The sequence below is a fragment of the Cupressus sempervirens genome, chromosome 11 (assembly GCF_028749045.1).
Source record: "Cupressus sempervirens isolate cs-2001-9-10 chromosome 11, ASM2874904v1, whole genome shotgun sequence".
NCBI classification, from domain to species: domain Eukaryota; kingdom Viridiplantae; phylum Streptophyta; class Pinopsida; order Cupressales; family Cupressaceae; genus Cupressus; species Cupressus sempervirens.
Genome location: NC_143128.1, coordinates 415,044,028 through 415,054,048, shown reverse-complemented (window position 1 = coordinate 415,054,048; position 10,021 = coordinate 415,044,028).

The window sequence follows — 10,021 nt, the reverse complement described above, 5'->3', positions numbered from 1 at the left end:
AAATTCTTACAAGAAAAGAAGATTAATTTTGCATGGACTTATTCAGATATGCCAGGGTTGGACACTAATCTTATTATGCATCACTTATCCATAGCTCTAGGTGTTAAACCAGTTAAGCAAAAACTGAGAAAAATGCATCCTCACATAGCTCTCTTAGTCAAGGCAGAATTAGAGAAACTTCTTGCTGCAAAATTCATAAGAGCTATTGCCTATGCTAAATGGATATCAAACATTGTACCAGTTTCAAAACATGACAAAACCATTCGAGTTTGCATAGATTTTAGAGATGTTAATAAAGCATGCCCAAAGGATGATTTTCCACTTCATAATATAGACATGATAGTGGATATGACCGCGGGTTATGAGATTTATTCCTTAATGGATGGTTTTTTTGGATATAATCAGATTAAGATAGCTCCTGAAGACCAAGAAAAGACTGCATTTACATGTGCATGGGGTACCTATTGTTGGAACGTTATGCCTTTTGGATTGAAAAATGCAGGAGCTACCTATCAACGAGCTATGACAACTATGTTTCACGATATGATGCATAAAAACATGGAAGATTATGTGGATGACACCTTGGTCAAGTCTAAGAAAAGAGACACACACTTAGATGATTTAGAAGTCATTCTAGATCGTATGGAGCAATTTCAACTAAGGTTAAATCCTAAAAAGTGTGCATTTGGAGTTACCTCTAGCAAATTACTAGGATTCATTATTTCAGCAAAAGGGATAGAGGTGGATCCAGAAAAGGTTCAAGCAATTGTGGATATGCCACCTCCTAAAAACATTAGTCAAATGAGGAGTCTTCAAGGACGTCTTCAATCTATACGGAGGTTTATTTCACAATTGGCAGATAGAGCTCAACCTTTCAACAAGAACTTACATAAAGGAGTCAAATGTGTATGGAATGATGAATGTCAACAGAGCATGGACCAGATCAAGAAATACTTGGCAAATCCTCCTATTTTAATGCCTCCTATCCTAGGAAAACCACTTATCCTATATGTTTCAGCAACAGAATCTGCCTTGGGGGCATTATTAGCTCAACTTGATGAACATGGGAAAGAAAGAGCAATATACTATATTAGTCGTACTCTTGTTTCATATGAGGTTAATTACACTAGTATTGAGAAAGCTTGCCTTGCAGTTGTGTTTGCTTCCCAAAAGTTGTGACATTATATGCTTGTGCACACTATACACCTCATAGCAAAAATAGATCCACTCAAGTACTTACTATGTAAGGCTGCCCTCATAGGTAGACTTGCTAAATGTATGATGATTTTTCAGAGTTTGACATAGAGTACATTGAGCATAAAGCAATCAAAGGACAAGTTATAGCAGATCAATTGGCTGATTTTCCACTACAAGATGATGCACCTATTCAAGTTGATTTCCTAGATGAGCACCTCATGTATCTGACTGAAAGAACATGGAAGATGTTCTTTGATGGGTCTTTTATGCAAAATGGTTCAGGAGCTGGTGTGTTGTTTGTTTCTCCTCATGGGTACACAATTCCTAAATCTTACAAGTTATTATTCCCATGTAAAAACAATATTGCTAAATATGAAGCTTTAACAAATGGACTTAAGATGGCCATAGAATGGAGAATTATAGAGTTACACATCTATGGAGATTCACAGCTGATAATCAACCAAGTCAATGATGATTGTCTAACAAAAAATGATAAATTGGTCCCTTACAAGAAAATGGTTGATTCCTTGAGACTCTACTTCACATTTGTCTCATTTCAACAAATTCCTCGAATAGAAAATAAAGCAGCTGATGCTATGGCTACACTTGCTTCACTTCTTCAATTAGAGCAACATGAATCAAGATTTGAATTCCTGGTGGAAGAGCTACATCATCCTATCTATGATTCTCAAGAAAGTCATGTTATTTGTACCCTTGTTGGTCATGAGTCATCTCGTTATGGTGCCATTTACTCGTACATTTGTGATGGGATTATACCTGAAACCTTTAACTGATCTGAACATTGAAACCTTATTCGAAATGCCTCTCATCACTCCCTTATCTCTGGTGATTTGTATAGGAAGGGTCTAGATGGAACACTTCTTAGATTCTTAGAAAAGGATGAATCTGATCAAGCGTTAGTTGACATCCATGAGGGTATCTGTGGTGGACATTCTAATGGTCTTGCCATGACTCGAAGATTGCTTAGGGAAGGATACTATTGGCCCACAATGCAGATTGATGTAGTAGCTTTTGCAAAGTCATGTGAAAAATGTCAAAAACATGGTAACCTAAAACATACTCCAAGTAGGGAGCTCATTGCTTCTATATCTCATTGGCCATTTCAACAGTGGGCCTTTGATCTTGTTGGGCAAATTCATCCCAACTCGTCATCTGGACACAAGTTTATTATTACTGCCACTGATTATTTCACTAAATGGGTAGAAGCTATCCCACTTTTTGTTGCCTCTGGAAAGACAATTTCTCTATTTATTTTGAATCATATTATTTGTAGATATGGAGTGCCTTCTGAGATTATCACTAACAATGGAGGTTAGTTTAAAAATAAGGACGTTAAGCAACTCTATAAGAAGTTCAAGATAAAACAACATTGGTCCTCTATTTATTTCCCACAAGGGAATGGTCAAGCAGAAGCATCAAACAAAACCATTCTTAAAATCTTGCATAGAATAGTTCATAAGAATGGTAGAGATTGGCATTTACAAATAAATCCAGCTTTGTAGGCCTATAGAATGAGTATTCGCACTCCTACTGGGGCTACTCCTTTTGCTCTTACATATGGTGTTGAAGCAGTGTTACCTTTAGAGGTTGAAATTCCTTCACTTAGAGTTTCTCTCAAAGGTCTAGTTACAGATGAAGACTACCATGCCATGAGACTTCAAGAGTTAGAACTTTTAGAAGAGAAACACCAAGCATCATTTGACCATATGAGAGTCTATCAAAAGCGCATGTCAAAAGCATTCAACAAAAAGGTTCACCCTAGAGAGTTTCAAGTGGGAGATCTTGTCCTACATGTGAATCATAAGAATCAACAGAATAGAGATCAAAAGGGTAAGTTTGAACCTAATTGGCTTGGACCTTACATTATTACAACAACTTTTGGTTTAGGTGCCTATTTACTATCTACAGCAGAGGGAGAGCAGCTCCCTGATCCTATCAATGTCTTGCACTTGAAGAAGTTCTATCCATAATGCCCATTCTGTCTAGGGGTATCTTTGTACATATTTATCGATCCTGAAAAAAATCTAAAAAAATTGATATATTTTTAAAAAATTCAAAAAAATTGATATATTTTAAAAAATCCAAAAAATTGATATATTGTAAAAATTCTAAAAATTGAAAAATGTCCTGAAAAAATGATCATCTTAGTGACAACCTAGCAAAAGGCACTTTGATGTATCTTCAAAAAAATTATATATTCCAAAAATACAAAAAAAAAAAAAATCAAAATTTCAAAAAAATAGAAAAAGTGCCTTGGTGAAAACCTGGAAATAGGCACCTTGGTAGCAAAAATACAAAAAAAAATAAAAAAATTATAAAAAGTCCTGAAAAAAAATTTTAAAAAAATAAAAAATCCAAGTGGTGAAAACCTGGAAACGGGCGCTACTTGAGGCCTTTGCACCCCTGTTTCTTAGCACATGTCCTCGACACTTAGCCTTTCTCCACCATGCCTTGTCCTTGTTACCTTGGTTTGGAATTGGTCTTTGTCTAGGGGGCATAACTATGCTAGCTTTGGTTTCTTAGATGTGTGAGTCTTTAGGACACCTCGCAAATGGTGTTTTTCAACACCCATTGACATCGAGTGTTTTTCAACACTTATTGGTTTGGTCTTACCCAGTATCATCATGTGATCTTACCTTCCTGCAACCATTTGATCCTTGTCCTCAGAACTCAGTATCAGTTAACACACTTAAATTTTTAAATGCAACACTTAATGCTTGACTTATGTCATGATCTTTTCTTTGTGTGCTGACTTTTATTGATTTTTGTTGAGTGTCCTTGTCTGATAAGTCTCTCCGGGATGCATCGCTAGAGGACTTGGGGCATGGGACATGTTTTTATTTGTTTTTTTTGCTTGCGGGTGTGGTCTTGAAATCTAGAGTGTCTTTTGTTGTCCCCTTGAAACACTTAGGAGATTTGAGACATCATCCTTGATTGTTTTTGCACAACCATTCTTATAGTCATCTTGGCATCTATGCCTTGATGCGAGCATAGTTTTTCTATATTAAATTGGGTAAGATAACATCGAAGTCGTCTTGACCTTTATGTCTTTGATGCTTATGTTAGAATCTTTCCACATTTCAATCCAATATAAATTGCATTCATATCTTCATAGTTACATTTGTAACTAGTGATGATTGTGTGATTTTTCGATGTCAGTTAATAATTGCCCAATGATGAAAATAAGTTCTTTTACATTCTCTAATGAATGATGAACACAAAATCCTATGTTACAATTGCTCTTTTGCAAGTACACCATTGCATTTCATGTAGCTTGCATTATTAGACTTCATGTTAGTTTGCATTTTTAGGCTGCATTATGAGTTTGAGAGGGTTCTCCTTTCATCTTTATTGTGGACATTTAATCAATTGTGGTCACATTTTGATCTTCATTTCCTTATTTTCTTTCATGATCTCAATCGAAATTTCTATCTTAAACAGTTGATTGATTTTTGGAGCATTTTCTTTTCTTATTTCTATTTCTTTCCATATCTTTCAAACTTCTATCTTCCATTTTCTTTTTCCCCACTTCTTTTCTTCTAAATCACCTTTGTGGCATAATATTTCATGCTTGATGATCTACCTTGGTTCTATGATTCTTATATCTTTCATCTTACATCAAGAACCTTATCTTTTGTTCGATTTGATCAAATTTATCAATTTATTGTTTCTCCTCTATCTCATTTCGATTTCGATCATGAGGGGGCAGTAATTATCAATTTCAATCCTTGATTCAGTTTTATCAATTTTATCCTCGACTTTTTCAAGTTAAAATTTATTTGTATTCTTTGTCCTGATGTGTTCCCAAGTCGACCACACATCTGGGTTGTTTTGTGATCTCAAATTGACCTCACACTTCAATTTCTTTCTTTGACTACATGTGTTCCCGAATTGATCACACATTAGTCAAAGAGGGGAAAATGTATGCACCCAAAAATGGTCGCCTAGACTATGGGCCCCCATTATTCAATTTATCAATTTATCAAAAAATTTCTGAATCAATGATTTGTAATATATTCAAATCAATTTCCTTGATCAAATTCGATTTATTTCATTTCTAAGATTGATCATTTTATTCCAAGTCTTATTTAATTAAAAGAAAATTTTCTCTTTTAATTAAATAAAATAAAATCCCCATTTAATTAAAAGAAAACCTCTCTTTTAATTAAACAGTTCATCCACATTTAATTAATTAAGAGAAAAACCTCTCTTTTAATTTAATTAAATATCTTCTATTTAATTAAAAAGAACTTGCCCCCTTTTAATTAAATAAAAATACCACATAAATATCTCTTTTGATGAAAAAAGGAAATAAAATAAATTCTTTTTATTTAATTTCTCTACACTTAAAAATGTGATCTAAGTGGGATTTATCTTTCCACTTTCTCTTCAACCACTCCTCTTTTCTAATTGGTGGAATCTTGTCTCACATGGATCACCACTTTCTTCTCAACCACTCCTCTTTTCTCATTGGTGAAATTTTGTCTCACATGGATCAAGCTCTATTATCCCATATTGGTTGTGAGAAGCCTCTCACCTCCATAATTTCCTTTATAAGGGAGAGCCCTCTCCTCATGTTAGGAACCCATGATTATGCTATCGTTATGCTTCAGGTTTGAAGACCAATTTTTGAAGGAGTTTGAATACAAAAGCTTTTTGTGGAGAACTTCTATTTTCTTGTCTTTTTCTCTCTTGCACCCATCATGGGCTTTTAGCGTAGATCTTGCATTTATAGATTAGATTTTGCTTTCATAGATTAGATCTTATTTTCATGCATATTTGAAGATCATGGAGACTAGCATTCTTTCTTTTCCTCTTTGAATCTCTCATCTCATGGTGTACTTGCATGCACAAAAATAGGTCAAACTGAGGGCCTCCATTGCAAACCCTTGCACTCTATGAGTAGAGAGCTATGGATCAATTTGTGAGGGCTCATTCTTGAGTTTTCTTACATGTAATGATTCATAGAAGTGTGGCAACATTTTAGCACACAGTAGGGAGACTTCGAAAGATTCATGTAAGTAAGAAGAAGGAATATCTCTATGGGAAGATATGAAGCATGAAGAACTATAATGTATGGGGGAGAAGATAAGAGTTGTTTAGCTTGTGAAAATTTGATATTAATCCTAACAAGATGCAAAACATAGCAGTGGTTTAGAGGATTTCATATTTGATTGATGAAGAGGATTTGAATAAATGAGAACAGTAGTAGAAGCAATAGAGTATTGTTTGGTATTCTTGGAACCTAGATTTTTTTTTCATCTATGTTGTCATCAATTCCAAAGAGGGAGACTGTTAGCATAAATACCAATGATATTCCTTTGGGGAAGTATCCTATGCATTGGAGAGCATGTTGTAGTATTGAGATGTTGCATTCATGATTATATTTGTCATTGATGTCAATGAAGCAGTAACTTTGTGAAGACTAGTTGAGTATGTTGGAAACATTTAGAATAATTAAGAGGGTCATAAATCAATTATCCAAGGTCAAAATGTATAGATAAAAATTTTTGTACTTCAGAAAATACATGTGCATGCATTGATTAAATCATCCAATATCTCAAACCTTAGTATATTACTTTCCTAGGTCAAATAAACTGTGTAGAAATGTAAACATGAAACACCACAAATTCATTCACACAATTTGACACAAGGATTTAATGTGGTAACCCAATTTGGTAAAAATCAGCAATAACATGCTACCAATTTGCACTCTTCTAAAGTGAGCTCTATGAGGAGCCAACTCTATTAAAGGTTTCAATACACATTATTAAATGTGACCTTGATTAAGGGATTTTAATCACCCTATTAAAAGTGAGCCTTATTAGAGAGCTTTAGAATATTCCATTAGAATGTGACCTAATTAAATGATTTACTCATGACTATTAAGTCAACCTTAATCCAAAGGATTTATCCAATCTGGTACGATTGTTAGAAAGTAACAACAGGACTTGATCTGATAACAATAAAACTCACTTGCAAATTTTGGATCTCACATTCAACTCTCCATTTTTTTTGGCATTCATTTCATTCATCTCTGACTACTTGTTCACCCTTCAAACCTTCACCTTCATCTTTACTTCCTAATGAAAAGACTCCATAAAATTACAAAATTCTTCTCCTATAGAACTTCTCTTCACTAGAAACATCGCTTAAATCTGATACTCCTCTAGGTTTCATTCCAGTAACAATCTCAAAAGGTGTCTTCCATGTATGTCTATTCACAAGATTATTATATGCAAACTCAATTTGTGCTAATACCATCTCCCAATTATGTGTTTTTTTTCCAACTAAGCATCTCAACAAATTACCCAAGCTTCTATTCACAACCTCTATTTGTCCATCAATCTTTGGATGGAATGTAGAACTAAATTTCAACTCAGTACCCATTTTCTTCCACAAAGTCTTCCAAAAAAACCAACAAACTTACTATCTCTATCAAAAATAATACTTCCTAATAATCCATTTTAGAAAATCTATTCACAACAACAAATATAGAATCATACCCCTTTGTTGTCTTAGGCAATCCATTAAAAGAATCCATACTAATGTCACTCCAAGGTTTCTCAGGAATAAAAATAGGTGTATACAATCAAGTATTATAACTTACTCCTTTTGCAACTTGACAAACTCCATAGCTCTTCACAAATTTTTCAATATCCTTATATATTTGTGGCCAATAATACTTCTCTTTCAGCGAACTCAATATCTTATCATTTCTAAAATGTCCAACCAATCCACCACTATGATTTTCCTTAATTAGATTCAACCTCATAGAACTTTTGGGGATACAAATTCAGATACCTTTGAACAACATACCCTCTTGAATAAAATATTCATCATTATTACTCATGTGATTTATCAGATTAGGTGTTCTACACTCTCTCCACGCCTCATAAAAATTAGGATCAGTATCATAAAACTCTTTCATTTCATCAAAACCAAGAACTTCAACCTTAATTTTAGTCAACAAAGAATGCCTTCTAATCAGTAACTATGTTAGTAACTCCACTCTTATGCTTAATCAAAAATGTAAAATTCTACAATTACTCAACCCACTTCATATGTCTTTGGTTCAATTTATGTTGACTTCCCAAGTACTATAAAGCTTTATGATTAGTATACAACACAAATTCCTTAGGAATCAAATAATGTCTCCACTTCATCAAAGCTTGAACAATAGCATAAAATTCTTGATCATACACATAATACTTCCGTTTAGCATCATTCAACTTCTCACTAAAGAAAACAACAAGTTTACCTTCTTGACTTAATACAACTCCTATTGCACAACCACTTGCATCACATTCAACTTGAAATACCTTATTGAAATTAGGCAAAGCCAATATGGGTAACTCAACAACATTAGTTTTCAAAGTCTTAAAACTCTTATCAACTCCATATGTCTACTTGAATTCTTTTTAATCTCCTCTCATTATCTCAATCATAGCATTACAAACAATACTGCAATTCTTTATAAACTTACTATAAAAACTAGACAAAACATGAAATGATCTTACTTGATCAACATTCTCAGGTGTAGGTCATTCCAAAATTGCTTTAACCTTCTTTGGATCCATTCATATACCATCAACTAAAATCAAAAATACCAAATAGACAATCTCATCTTACAAAAAAGAACACTTTTTTAGATTAATCAACAACTTCTCCTCTTTCAATCTCTGCAATACTTGTCTAACATGCTCAAGATGTTCTTCCTTAGTCTTACTGAATGTTAGAATATCATCCAAATAAATAATCACAAACTTACCCAAGAATCTTTTCAGAACTTCATTCATCAACCTCATGAAAGTACTAGGTACCTTAGTCAAGCCAAAAGGCATAACCAACCATTCATATAAACCATCTTTTCTCTTGAAAGCAGTCCTCCCTTCATCACCTTCTTTGGTTTTGATATGATGATAGCTACTCTTCAAATCAATCTTGGTAAAATACTTTTCTACACCCAAACAATCCATTATGCCATCCATCCTCAGCATAGGAAACCTATATTTCACTGTGATCTTGTTAATAGCCCTAGAATCAATACACATTCTCCATTCTCCATTCTTATTAGGTGCTAATGCAGCAGGTACAATGCATGGACTCAAACTTTCTCTGATCAAACCTTTCTACAACAATTCATGCAAGCCTTTTTGGTTTTTGCAAGTAGTTGAGGTTATCATTATCTTTTTGACACATTTTGTGGGTCGAAATCATCATTTACTACTTGTGTTTTTGTAAGGTGAATAATCTCAGCACTTATCAGAGAAATAGTGCCAAAATTTCATCTACAAAGGAGTTGTAGACCCCAGAGTTTATGAGAATTTTTGGAGCTAAAATTGAAGAGATTTTGGGAGATGTTGTAGAAAGGAGCCGATGGGGGATTTGGAGAAATGGAGAAATAGGGGAAAAGTTTGGAAAATGTTGAAAAGGGAGGGGTTGCAAGTTACATTGCAAAACTTCATGGTTTTGATCCTAAGGTCACCAACATCATGGTGAATTCATGGAAAGATGGAAAGGTGAAGGTGAATGGTGTCTCATTTTTTATCACTAAGGAGGTTGTTTCTATGATGATCAAGATTCTAATGGAGGGTTTCAATTTTTACAGGGATAAAAAAACTCTCAACCAATGTAGTGAAGGATTTTGTGAAGAGCACTAAAGAAATGAATGAACTGATTAAAAGTGAGACATTTTATGTGATGGATCCCATCAAGAAGCTTTGGAGGTATGTTCCACATGCTATCATTGAATATATTACTCTAGACTCTAGGTTTGATTGAGTAAGAACCCATCATTTTG